At 39.0% G+C, this 14386-nt stretch overlaps 2 long non-coding RNA genes across 2 annotated transcripts in view; one reads left to right on the forward strand and one right to left on the reverse strand.

The window, feature by feature from the left end:
• LOC121034740 (uncharacterized) overlaps positions 1 to 14386 on the reverse strand; it is a 490191-nt gene that overhangs the window by 241450 nt on the left and 234355 nt on the right. The window lies entirely within an intron of this gene.
• LOC121034741 (uncharacterized) overlaps positions 3640 to 14386 on the forward strand; it is a 17178-nt gene continuing 6431 nt past the window's right edge. The window contains exon 1 of the long non-coding RNA XR_005792591.1: positions 3640 to 3921. This is a non-coding gene — a long non-coding RNA (uncharacterized LOC121034741). The remainder of the gene's footprint in view (positions 3922 to 14386) is intronic.

Below are 14386 nucleotides of genomic sequence, written 5' to 3' on the forward strand. Positions count from 1 at the left end.
CTGACAAATATACATAAACTGAATCCGATCATTAGGAAACTATAGACAAATCCAAATGGAGAGACTTTCTACAAAGTTATGGGATTACACTCTTCAAAAATATCAATGTCATGGAAGGTAAGAAAAAAGTATAGAACTCTTCCAGGCGAAAGTGGCGCCATGAGTAAATGCAACACATGACCCTGGATTGTATCCTGGATCTGCAAAAGGCATTATTGGAACAATTAGAAAATTGCTGATGGCATCGATAGATTTTGATATTTATTTTGTGGGTAGGTAGGAGAGTTCTGTTTGTGTTTTAGGAAATATACACGGAAATATTAAAGAAAAATGAGGGATCCTGTCTACAATTTACTCTCAAATGGTTCAGGAAAAAAGTATGCATTAATAGAGAGAGGCAAAAGTGGCAAAATGTGAGTAATTGGGGAATCTGGGTGAGGGTATATGGGATCTCTTTGTACTATTGTTGCAAATATCTGCACTTGGGGCCCCTGGGTGGCTCAGTCAGTTAAGTTTCTGGCTCTTGACTTCGGCTCAGGTCATGATCTCATGGTCTGTGGGTTCGAGCCCCATATCGGTCTCTGTGCTGGCAGCGTGAAGCCTGCTTGGGATTCTCTCCCTCTTTCCCTCTCTCTCTGCCCTCCCCTGCTCATGCACCCTTGTCTCTCTCTCAAAATAAATAATAAACTTAAAAAAAGAGAAAATAGGGGCGCCTGGGTGGCGCAGTCGGTTAAGCGTCCGACTTCAGCCAGGTCACGATCTCGCGGTCCGTGAGTTCGAGCCCCGCGTCGGGCTCTGGGCTGATGGCTCAGAGCCTGGAGCCTGTTTCCGATTCTGTGTCTCCCTCTCTCTCTGCCCCTCCCCCGTTCATGCTCTGTCTCTCTCTGTCCCAAAAATAGAAAAGAAAAAAAAAAAAGAAAAAAAAAAAGAGAAAATATCCATAAGTTTGAAAATCAGTTCAAAAGATGTTTTTTCTAAAAAATGAGGGCAGTGAAAAGATTTTTAGACAAAATGACCCTGAGAGAATTAATCCCAAATAAGCCCACACTGAAAGATACTAAAGGAAGTTCCTCAGACAGAAGGAAAATAGTTCCTCTAAAACACTGAAATATAAAAAAGAATGAATAACAATGGAAAAAGTAAAAGTGTGGCTAAATGTACACGAATACTGAGTATAACAATGATATTATGTTGTGTGGTCTAAAGGATGTGTAGAATAACACAAAATGGGTGGTGGTTGGGGGAATACGTAGAAGTTAAGTTTTAAGGCCCTAGCATTGTCAGTGAAGTGATAAAAGTACTAACTTATATTAGACACTAATAACTCAAGTTAGCATCCTCTAATTGCGGGGCTAGCCATTAAAGACATAGAAATATATACGTACATAGATATGTATGTATATATATAACTACAAGCAAATAGGGAAAATGGAATGGTAACAATAAAAGAACTTCATTTACCCAAAAGAAGGGAAGAAAGAAGAAAAAGCAAATAAAAAAACAGGTGGAACAAACAAAAAAATTAAATTATAAGCACAGTAAAGTATATAAGTAAATCATTTACATAAATATAAATATTAAATACTCCCATTAAAAGACAAAGATTGTCAAGCTGAATAAAAACAAAACATAAAACCTAGTCAGAGGTGCTTGTAAGAGTCTTAAATATAGGAACATGAAAAGATTCAAAGTAAAAAGGTAGAAAAGGTATACATACAAACACTAACCAAAAGAAAGTTGATATAGCCATGTAACATCAGACAAAGTAAAATTTAAGATAAAAACCATTGCTAGAAACAGAGATACTTTTGATAATAACAAAAGGTTCAATTCACCAGGAAGATAAAACAGTTTCTAAATTTGTATTCCTCCAATAACAGTTTCAAAATATATGAAGAAAAATTTTACAGGACAAAATGAAATAGTTAAATGTGCATCATTTAAAAAAAATTGACCATACTTCTCATAGTAACAAATAAACAGGAAAAAATCAGTAAGAACAAAGAAGACCTAAACAATGCAATTAATGAATTTAACCTAATTGATACACATAGAACACCGCAGATGAAGAGGAAATACATGTTCTTTTCAAGTGCATGAAAAGTGGTTACTAAATTTGACATATGCTAGATCATAAAGTGAGCCTTAACGAATCTCAAAGAATTGAAATCATTTAAGGTATGTTTTCTGACCACAGTGGAATTAAGTTAGATATCAGTCACAAAAAGATGACTCAAAAATTCCCATGTTTGGAATTCAAACAATAAAATTCTAAACACCTTCTAAAAGATCTGCATCTACATATCAGCCTGACCTCCTGGCCACCTTCCCTAACACTGCCATGCCCTCTGGCTGTCCTAAAGGCAGATCTGGTCCTCTCACTGCCTGACCCTTTCAATGGCAGGCCTCCTCAGGCTGTAGCTCTGGGCATGGCCCTGCTTTCACATCCTGGAAGCATTCTGTGGACGCTCTCCCTCTCTACTCCCCATAGTAATCTGGCCACAGGTCTGCCTTGTTTCTCAGCCTTCAGAAAAACCTGTATTTCAGCCACCCGAGAATATTTTACCATGCCCTCGGTTCACTATGTTCTATGACACATGCTGTTCCTGCTGCCTTAAATGCCTCATTTCCTCTTCCCCACACCACCGACTTTCACCTGCCTGTGGAACTCCTACTCATCTGTCAATGCCCCGCTCAAACTTCATCTTATCTCTCCCTGAGCCCCAGTCAGAACCAAATATGGCTTGGGAGGCTATACTTCTACTCTAATACCAATCTTATATTACTCTGGCAGACGTATTTGTCTGTCTCAGCTACAGATCAAGAGCTCCAGGAAGATGTGGACCTTGTACTGTTCAGTTTTATTACCTAAAGACTGGCTCCATGAATTAAAAGTAGGAACTGCGCTATCACTAAAGGAATGAAGCTGGTAGGCATTAAAAAATTGTCTTTTAATAAATGAATAAATGAATAAATGTTTTAGAGGTAACTTCTACTTATTACACATCTGGACACCAATACTGTTATCTGCCATCATCAACACATGGGTGTTGATTCACTGATTGATTCATTTACTGAATCCCTAATATTGCAGTGGACTAGATGCTGGAGATATGGAGGTAAATAGGACATAGACCCTGCCTGCACGGAGCTCAGATTCTCCTTGAGTTAACGTAAAACAATGTAAAGGCTCCTTAATAGGCACGTGCTTAGGGCTAATGCATTTCAAGGAAACCTATGCTTCTTTCAAAACAAAACGAAGTTCACATGCTTGTGATAAATGTTATTTAGCGGCTGGTAACACTGGAGAAATTTGAAAATGTTTCCATCACCAGCCATTTCAGTCTCTGGGTGATTTTGGTTGACACCAAGATCATCAGGCAAGGTTTGAAATAATATTTATTTAAAGCTGAAAACATGAATGAGTTTCCACCTGAAAGAAATGATGAACCCTTGTCCAAAAACAGAGATAATTGTTAGCAATTTCAGAAGGTGAACTAGTAAAAGATTCATTCTCATATCGTTCTCATCTGTCTGATAGAGATGGAAGGTTTATACAGGCTTGACTAGTCCCCATGGCAACAGCCTTTCTCCTGGGTTACCATAGGAATTGTGAAGGCCTTTATAAACCTCCATTAGCAGAGCCCGGGCCGGCAGCCGGCAGAAACGTCTGCTGAGGAAGACACTGCAAAGTGTCAGCAAGGGCGTCTGGGAATTAATTTTACCCTAGAGTAGCTGTGCAGGTCTGTTGAGCCCCCAACTCTACAGCTATGAACACCAGATAACACTAGAAGCAGTCTGATGCCTTGAACACTTCATACGAAGGGGTTTTCAAAATCTAGCCACAAACATATGACCAGATTTGAAAGATTTTGAGACGAGGAAGGAGTCTATTCTGACACAGCCTCACACAGGAGAGAGGTAAATTCACTCTTTTTTTTTTTTTTTTCCAGGACAGGGCATTAGAGCCATATTAATAATTAATATAGTGGTAGATGGTGGGGATGGTTATTCAACAATGTGAATGTTCTTAATACCACTGAACTGTAACTTACAAAATTGTTAAGCTGTTAAAATTTTGTCATGTGTATTTTAGCACATTAAAGATAATTTTAAAAAACCTAATAGTTATAATACTACTGTTACTGAGGACCTACGACGTCCCAGGCACTGATGCTAGGCACTATACATGTTCTATGTCACATCATCTCCCAAGCCTAGGGGTAGCTATCCCTACTTTAAAGATGATTACTATTCCTACATTGAAGATGAGAAAACAGAGGTTTCGAGAAATAAAGTGAGTTACTCAAGGGTACACAGCTAGTATGTTGGTAGTGACCATGGTCAAGCCCAGGTCTCTCTGACTCTGGAATCCTGACCCTTGACCACACAACCTCAGTGTTGATGCCACACTCTGCGTCAGCTCTCGGATGTGATTAGGACAGCCACTTTTGAACTGATAAGTTAAAGCTCTTGTGCAATTTTGTTTAAATTTTGTTGTTTTCTTTTTTAAGACATGATTGGTAATCTCTTAGGGTGTGACTACAGGAGGGCTTTCATTTTCATTCTAACCTTTGTATTATTTTATAACAATCGTGTACTTTCAGAAAATGTAAAGATACTTCCATTTTTTAAAAAATTGTGTTGTATAATGATGAATAACTCCTGACACTTTCAAATAGTGATCTGTATTTAAAGAAAAACTTGCCACTAACATTTCAGGACAGTTGCATTTAGGGGGAAATTATTTAATAAGTAAGCTGGAGAATGCATTTTTAGGCACTGGAAAGCTCTTTCTCATCAGGGTAGAGAAAATTACCATGTTTCATACCAAAACAAAAGTGGAACGCATGTGGTTAGAATCTCTTTGGGCTTTGGTCAAGCTGTATGGAAGAAGTATGAAAAAAGAGAACTCTAGAGAGAAGGAATTCTAAAACCCTAGGGAATTTCTTCAGTAGCAAGAAGGAAAGAAGCACTGGGAACTGGTTTTTTAAAAATAAGCCTTTGGGGCATGCCAGCAGAGAGGAGGCATGTCCTCCTTCAAGGTTTCTTCCACAGGCCAGTCAAAGCTGTGAAGAACACTAACCAGGATTTTTCTACCAAGAGTCAAAAACCTGGGTCCCGGCCCTCAAAGCTCTCGATGCTCAAGGAGGTAAACGGGAGAAGGAATTACATTTTTTTTTCCCTTTGAAGACATTAAGTGGAAAAGAGGATACTAATTAGCAAGCAGTGAAAATATACCAGATTGCATCTACTTTTCTTTATTATTTTGCTTTTGAAGTACACTTTTAAATATCTGGTAGTGTTTCTCCTTAGCTGCTTTGATAACTTTTTGTTTTAAAAAGTCAAATTGAGAGGAAATGGAGAGTTCTTGTTTAGTGGGTATAGAGTTTCAGTTTTGAAAGATGAAAAGATCTGGAGATCTGTTGCACAACAACGTAAATGAACTTAATGCTACTGAACCATACACTTAAAAATGGTTAAGATGACACATTTTATGTTATGCGTTTTTAGCCAGAATTTTTTTTAAAGGGTAAAATTGATGACATCTGTCTTAGTCAGCTCGGGCTGCTATAACAAAGTACCACAGACTGGGGGGCTTGGGCAACAGATTTATTTCTCACAGTTCTGGAAGCTGAGAAGTCTAAGATTAAGGGGCCATAAGATTACCTTCCTGGTAAAATCCCTCTTCCTGGCTTGCAGATGACACCTTCTTGCAGTGTCCTCGCAAGGCAAAGAGAGTAAGCTCTAGTTTTTTCCTCTTATAAAGATACTAATCCCATCATGGGGCCCCACCCTCTTGAATTTATCTAATGACTCTTGTAGTAGGCATCAGAGACACCCTTTCCCCATTAAAAGACAAAATCCGGAACTCTCTTGGCTTTACTCTTACATTCAGCTCACTTCTAGTCCTGTTTCTGCATTTACTCACCCCCGACCTCTCGCTCTGCCTTTGTCCATCAGGGTAATGATGGGCATGGCTTCTTTGACCTTGACTCTTAACTCTTTTCCTGGGTCTTCATGCTGAACTTGCCCCCAAATTAGATCTACTTCTGACCAGGCCTCTGAATCCTACCTCACCATGAGAGTCCATCCCAGCCTACCTCAAAAGTGGGATGCATTGGACAGAAAGCCAAAGGCATTATCAAGACATTGGGCAAGGAATTATAAAACAATAAGCAAAATTTTGTCAGGAATAAATTTAGAGCTCTGCTGTTTTAGTCATTAAATCAATTGTTTCCATCTAGGATTCAAGACATAGCTTGATATCAGTTCATATGAAACAGATATTGGGCTTTTATTGACCATTATTGACAAATCTAATATTAGTCAACAGTCTAATAAGGTCACTAAGAGTACTAGGATAATGTTTAGTCACATCAGAAAGTTGGCAAAGTTGTTTAGTGAAGGGACAGGTAGTAAATATTTTAGAATTTGCGGGCCATACAGTCTCTGTCGCAATTACTCAACTCTGTCCCTATCTATCAAAATCAATCAGAGACAAAGTGTAGAAGAATGGGTGTGGCTATGTTCCAATAAAACTTTAGTTATACAAACTGGGTCAGTTTGCTGACCCCTCGGCTACAAAACGCACACCAAGATCAAGGAGTTGATATTCTCACTGCACTCTGCAATAGTCAAGCCATAAGCTAATTCTTGTTTATTTCTGGGCTCTAAAAGTATAGTTGATCAGAGACAAGAGAATAGAGATTTTCCTATTGGTCAATATTGGTTTATTAATCTACCAACCTATTAGTCAATATTGGTTTATTAATCCATCAACTTTGAACATGGTTTTTCAGTTCAGCTAAGAATCTACCTAGAAGTATTCATATTCCATTTGGACTTCTCCATCTGGTCCCCCAGGAGAACATGGCTATCCTTGTCATCATTTTGCTGAAATCACACCACCAAGTCTACCACAGAATCCAAGAACTGAGAGAGGTTAGAGTGTGGCATATCAGTATTGGTCCTTAGTGAACCCGTGTAGTTCCCAAGGATTATCAGTCCTTTAAAATATTTACCAGATGATCATTTAATAGACTGTCCTAGCTTTTGAGCTACAAGATGGCAAATCTATGGGGAGAAGTCAAATACTGGTGGCCTATTAGCCCTATCCATCTACAAACCTATTTAATTCAGCCTGTATAATATTAAAAAAAAAAAATTTAAATTTTGATCCCCATTTGAAAATTTTATTTATTTAAAAAAAATTTTTTTTAACGTTTATTTATTTTTGAGACAGAGAGAGACAGAGCATGAATGGGGGAGGGTCAGAGAGAGGGGGACACAGAATCTGAAACAGGCTCTAGGCTCTGAGCTGTCAGCACAGAGCCCGACGCGAGGCTCAAACTCACAGACCGTGAGATCATGACCTAAGCCGAAGTTGGCCACTTAACCGACTGAGCCACCCAGGCGCCCCCTTTTTTTTTAAATTTTTTTTTTAACGTTGAAAATTTTTAAATTTAACTTAAAAATGTTAAAGCTCCAACCATTCTGGGCATGGCTACCACCAGAGCTGGAGCTCAGTAACAGCTGCCCTTTTAAGAAGGAGCCTCCTTTTCCAGCTCACTAGGGTCTCTATCTGCCCTACTTGACTCTTTAGCTATTTTCTGGTCTCCGTAAAATGTTTAAGTTTACAATCCTTGTATATAACCCACTTTTTCCCCTTTTAGAAAATCATGACTATTCTTAGCTGATTCCAGTCTTCTGACACATCCCCCATTTTTCACAGCTCCTCTGAGATAACCAGAAGTGGCCCAGTAATCTCATTTGCAAGGTCTCACAGTTCCCTAGAATACAATGTTCCTGGGCAGGAGGCTGGAAGCTTTGTGCTCACTCACAGTCTCTTCACCAGTCTGGACTTTGCTGATCTTTTTTATGCCCCCCTTGATTGTTCTACCCTTTCCATTCATAAGGTCATTCACCTTGGCAGAACAAACGAAGGCCAAGTGTTTTGGAATGGCTTTGAAAGCATTTACCCAAGACATTTGCTTTTGCCTTGTTCACTCTTCAACTTGCTCCAAATAGCATTCTGTGTCTTTTATTATGCCCTGAACATTGTTCACAAGTCAGGATTTATCCTGAGCTTTTGCTTTTCTGACGTCATTTGCACAAATCTTCACCATTCTTTGTTTTCATTCTTTGGTTTCCAGTAATGTCCTTTGAAGAGCTGAGCTCACATGGAGATCTCTAAGAAGCCAAAGGATTCCTTCTATTTAGAGACCACCTCTGTTTCTTTGTCATCAGAATTGTATGCAATTTCATAGACAGAATATCCACATGGGGACCTTCCCAACCTCTGTTGAGACACCTACCATTTTAGAATTTCAAACTAACTCAATCTTTTCTCTGGGTTTCTTTTTTCCCCTTGGCTCACGCAAGCTCTTTCTCTCTAGCTTCCTCTTCTTTCTATTACAATTAAGTACAGGCGACCATCTCATCACTTCATCTACCTGCTGGGAAAAAATAAATCGTGTGGCAAGTAAGGATTTATTAGAAGCTGTGCAGAATCTGAAATTTGCTTAGGTCTGACACCTTCTGGTTTCCAGCTTTATTCTTTGAATTTTGGGGGAAGTTAGGAAGCCTCCTGGGAAAAGAACTCAGATATATATGGCATAGGAGAGGAAATGATAAGGTAGGGGCATTCAACAGAAAGTAAATTGCAAGAGGACCTGCAGAATCCCTTGGACATAAATTACATCCAAAGATGGTTCTGCATGACTAGTTAGACTCAGTGACAAAGCCTGAGAGTCTATGGGGAGAGATGTTGCAAGAACCATGATGGGGAGCTTTTGCTTGAACCTACTCCGACTCCTCCATCCAAAAAGACATGTGTGCCCTGGAAAGAAGGCAGCAGTGAGTGAACTAAAAGAGGTTTCCACCAAACTGGTTGTGGGTTCCTCTAAGAAACTGAGATATGAAGGAGGGAAAGGACCAGCCAGCCAGAGTAGCAGTGGGTATTAAGTGCTGGTATAGAAGCAAGCTGGGGACAATCAAGATACAATATGTAGACACCTTGCTTCCTTACCAGACCTGTAATATGAGTCAGGGATTCATTTTTTCCATCTGGCTGGATGATCTTCAGGATGCCCTTATGTCAATAATAACTTCTCTTCTTTTATATTTTTGCCTTTCTCAAGATTTGACTCATATATCAATGTGTTTCTGTTCAAGGATTTGTCTTGTGATATGTAGCACTATCATACCTGCTTTTTCCTAACAAAGTGAACACCTCCATTACCATATTTAGGATCCTCCCATCGTGTGTCTGAGACTTCTAAAGCTGTATCTCCCTTCTTTATATGAAAATATCAAAATTATTCTATTTCACAGTACTAGTAAATCTTTCCAACCCCTTGCCTAGTTTTCACTTTCCATTATCTGAGATTCTCCCTGCCCCCACCCCCAGTCTTATGCTTCTGGATAACTAGCAACCAGCTCTACAATTTTTTTCTGAATAGTCACCGAGGACACTATGATCTTGCCAGTCCTCATGTGATAATAGTTACTAGTAATGATGATGATAAGTACCACTTATTGGGTAGTTACTATGAGCTGTTCACATCTATTATCCCTTATATTTGCAAGGGATATCTTTATTTCCACTTCATAGATGAAAAAACTGAGACTCAATTACAGAAATAACTTGCTCAAAATTCCAAAGCTAGTAGGCAGATGGGCTGGTCTAACAGGGTCCAGATGACATCCTCAAAAGAGAAGACTGAAGAAAGTTGAATGAAGGGGACACTATAAGGTATTCAGAGTTACAGAAAACCTGCAAGAGGTATAAAGGGGCCCATTAATAGAAACAGCAGAAAGCTTTTATTATCCTAGGGCATGAAGGGGCAAGAAAAGCCAGTGGTTACTTGAACCTGGAGAGAAAGCTGTAGGAAAGGGCCAACTGTCAGGAGAAGCCATGGCCAAACTGCAACCCAACTGAGAGGGAGCTGGGAAAATAAATATCCTGACCTCCCTTATCACCTCTGATTACCTGCCTATGCCTCCCATTGCCTAAACCCAACAGGATGCAAGAGAGCACATCTTAGATCAGCCCTCAGCACACAAAACAAGATGAAGAATGGTGGAAAGTGGGTCTGGAGGAAAATGAAGAACATCCCTCAGAACTGAGATTTGAACCCTGGTTTGTCTAACTCCAAAGTTTTTGTTTTTCTCAAAATTCCAGTGTCTTAAATTCTAGATACTTAAATTAGTGTCTTACCTAGGAGCTCATAATTTCAGTTTCTAACACCTTGATCTCCAAATCCAAATTCCATTCTTAGACATGTGACTTTGGCAGCCATTAACTTCCCAGATAACCTTATTTCTTCTAAGTCACCTTCCAAATAATGACCCAAAGAAACACAGAGGAAAGCCATGCCAGTACCCATGCCAGGACTGCAGTGTCCTGTTGAGCATATTAGAATCCCTGGAGATATTGATAACATTTGCCCACACAAATGATTCGTTAAGAGTGGGATATCTTAGCAGACTCTGCCACAGCCCAGACAGCTGCTCCAAAAAGTCAGTCCTTTCCTGATTGGATGACTGGCCCAACTCATGGTCGTTTGAAATCCTTTACTCCTTGGTTTTCTCTGACCTTTTTTCTCCCATTCCATCTACCTCTTTCTTAAGAAGGAATACCAAGAGGCATTTATCAACCTCTTTCCTATCCTACTCAGTCAAGGAAGTCTTCCAGTGACTGCTGGTTACTGATTTCTGTATAATCAACATGGCATCATCGATGGACAGTGTCTTCCATGACTTTGCCAAAGATGAGGAAATAGTGATTGTATTGGTCAGTTCCCAAGACAAGAATTGAGCCACTTTTTCAAGCAGACAGTATCACTGTTTTTAAAAGGCATGTAAAGGGGCGCCTGGGTGGCTCAGTCGGTTAAGCGGCCGCCTTCAGCTCAGGTCACGATCTCATGGTCCGTGAGTTTGAGCCCCGCGTCGGGCTCTGGGCTGATGGCCTGGAGCCTGCTTCCGATTCTGTGTCTCCCTCTCTCTCTCTGCTCCTCCCCCGTTCATGCTCTGTCTCTCTCTGTCTCAAAAATAAATAAACGTTAAAAATAAATAAATAAATAAATAAATAAATGGCATGTAAAATTAAAAAAAAAAAGTCATGTGAAATAAAACATAATTATATATGCAGAAAATCCTAAGAAATCTACATAAAACAAGAACTAATAGGTGAATTTAGCAAAGTCACAGGTTACAAGGTAATTATATAAAATAAATTACATTTTCATAGACTGTGAAAAATTAGAAAATGAAATCAAAGAAACAGTACCAATTACAGTAACATAAAAAACAAAACATTTAGGAATATGTTTAACACATATATGCAAGACCTGTACACTGTAAACTACAAAATGTTGCTGTGATAAATTGAGAATAACTAAATAAATTGAAAGATATAAAAAAAGAAAGAGATATACATATGTTCATGAATTTCAAGTCTCAATATTGTTAAGACATAAATTTATTTATAGATTGAATCTCAATATTGTTAAGATATAAATTTATTTATAGATTCAATGTTATCCCTATCAAAACCCCCGCAGTCTTTTTTGGTAGAAATTGACACACTGATTCTAAAATATATATGGAATTGCAAATGATTGAGAACATCCAAAACAATTTTGAAAAAGGAGCAAAAAGTTGGAGGACTTACCTGACTTCAAGACTTAGTATAAATTATAGTTATCAAGACAGTGTGGTATTGGTATAAGGATAGACAAATGGATCAACAAAGCAGATTAGAGAATTCACAAAGGTGAAAATTCATATTTTCAACAAAGGTGACAAAGTTATTCAATGAGGAAAGGGAAGTCTTCAATAAATGTTGCAGGAATCACTGGATATCTGTATGGGAAAAGGTGAACTTAACCTTACCTCACATCATACACAAAAATTAACCTGACATAGACTATTGAACAAAACAGAAAACTAAAACTATAAAACCCCTAGAGGAAAACATAAGAGAAATCTTTGAGACTTTGAAGTTGACAAAGAATTTTTACTCAGGACACAAAAGGCATTAAACATAAAATAAAAAACTGAGAAATTTAACAACAATAGTCCTGAGGCTACTGCCTGGGCAGTTTAAGCCAACTTGGCACCTAGATGAGTCTCTTTTTCTCTGTGTATTTTTGCCCTTGTGTTAACGAGCATGTTAAATTGACCCTTGGCTAAAGCTTTTGAGTTCTCCATAACTCCAGCCCAGCCTGCCAAAGTTCTCTGTGCTGGACTGGGTCTCAATTCCAGTGGACAAGAAAATGTGAATGTAACTTTCTTTGCCTTTGTTCTTTGTTAATGCATATACTTGTAAATACGTAAAGAAAAGAAGAGGTTAAGCAAAGACAGAATTTATGTTCTCCTGGGTCCTGGGTCCTAAGCCAAAATATTAGAGTGATAATCATACTCCATGATTATCACAGGCTTCATGTACCACTGCTTTGTCTCATTCTATGATTTAAAAACGAGTGTCCCCTAAGTGTTACATTAGCATCCTTAAATTTAATTAATAGGAGGCCACATTTTCTGACCCTGCCTTGGAGAAGAAAAACTCTTCCCAAGAGAATGTTTCTATTATAATCCACACTGCCACCTTGGAAATACAGTATACCAGGATTGCTGTGGTTATTGTCCCTATCACAGAACCTCAAGTCCCACTAAAGGATCAAGCCGCGGCTTAACTAAGGACATGGACAATGAAAAAGGTGTGTCTCTGCTTTAGAGATCGAGGTATGTTTTAACTGCTTGAGGCCACCATAAGGTCTCTGAATCCTTGCCCATTAGGACAATGAGAGAGGCAATAGAAATCTAAAGATAAAAGCAGGTGAGGCTGAAGACATCCTTTGAAAGAAGAGCACACACCTGTGGTCTCATAGCTATGAATCCATTGACCCTACTAGCCCTGGACCTGTGGACTTAAGTCTTTATCGTTTTGTGTTAACCCAACAATTCCTGAATTTCTGATCTTGCTGAAACTTGCCCTCAGCACCTTAGGGTTCCAGCAATGTCTCCAGCATTAAAGATGTTCCTTTGGATGTGGTCCCAGCTGATCCAGGTTACCCAACATTGGCTGTTATTCTGTTCTTTAATAAAAGCACAGAACTGAGGAAACTTGTAAGGTTTTGCCACAGCTCTATCTCAGACTCTCCAGTTCAGTTCTTTTCTGGCCTTGGAGACACAAGGTGCTCCTTGACTTCCAGAAAATTATTCTCTGGTTAGGGAGAAACTGAAGCAAGTCCCACAATTTTTTTTTTTTTGAACTAAGACAAGTGCTGTTTACAGGGCTGGTATGAGGATCAAATAGAAAAATATAAACTACATGTGCAATAAATTCGTATGGTTTCTGCACACATGGAATGCTACATAAAATGTGTCTTCCATTAGAGGCTGTGTTAATGAGGTCCTTAGTCTGAAAACAATCAAAGTGCAAAAAATTAATTAACTAATTAGCAGAAGCCTTGCTTGAGTTCTAGATTTAAACCAAAACCATAATTACTTATGCAGCACACTGTCTTGATATCCTTTATATATCATTAAAGATGGTATTTTGGCTACTTTTTATGTATTTTCTGTTTTCACATAAACAAAATGGCCCCTTCAACCACAACTCTGGGCCCCACTTCTGGCCAAAATGGACACTCTACATTTAATAGGCCTCAGAGATGGCACTGAGATGGGCCCTCCACTTGTCGCCAGAGCCTTCTTGGATCCTACCATCAGCCATTCTGCAGAGAAAGGGTTTTATAAGTACCCTATCCTCAATATAAAAGTTAAGTCATGTAGCTAAGAAGACACAGATTTAACTCCTGCTTAGCTTTCCACCCTTCTCCTCCTCAAGCCCACCCCTACACAGCCTCACTGGTCTCATTTGTGTATATGTCAATCTCCCCACTGGATTCCAACCTCATTTGAAAACAAAGACTATATGTCTCTTTCATCTTGAAGAGGCCCCCAGAGCTGTCTATTCAATAATTTTCATACAATAAACCTAAATACACATTTTAAAATAAATTAATACATCAAAGTCTCTTTCAAAAAATATATATTTGGGTGGGGTGCCTGGGTGGCTCAGTCGGTTAAATGTCTGACTTCAGCTCAGGTCATGACCTCACAGGTTGTGAGTTTGAGCCCCATGTCAGGCTCTGTGCTGACAGCTCAGAGTCTGGAGCCTGCTTCAGGTTTTGTGACTCCTTCTCTCTCTGCCCCTCCCCTGCTTGCTCTCTCTCTCTCAAAAATAAATAAATAAATATTTAAAAAATAAAAATAAAGTATACTAAATCAATTTACATAATTAAAATGTTAATATTTTGGGGCACCTGGTCAGTTGAGCGTCTGACTTCAGCTCAGGTCATGATCTCACGGTTCA

Source organism: Herpailurus yagouaroundi, unplaced genomic scaffold, assembly GCF_014898765.1.
Source record: "Herpailurus yagouaroundi ecotype Mexico unplaced genomic scaffold, PumYag 160, whole genome shotgun sequence".
Lineage (NCBI taxonomy): Eukaryota > Metazoa > Chordata > Mammalia > Carnivora > Felidae > Herpailurus > Herpailurus yagouaroundi.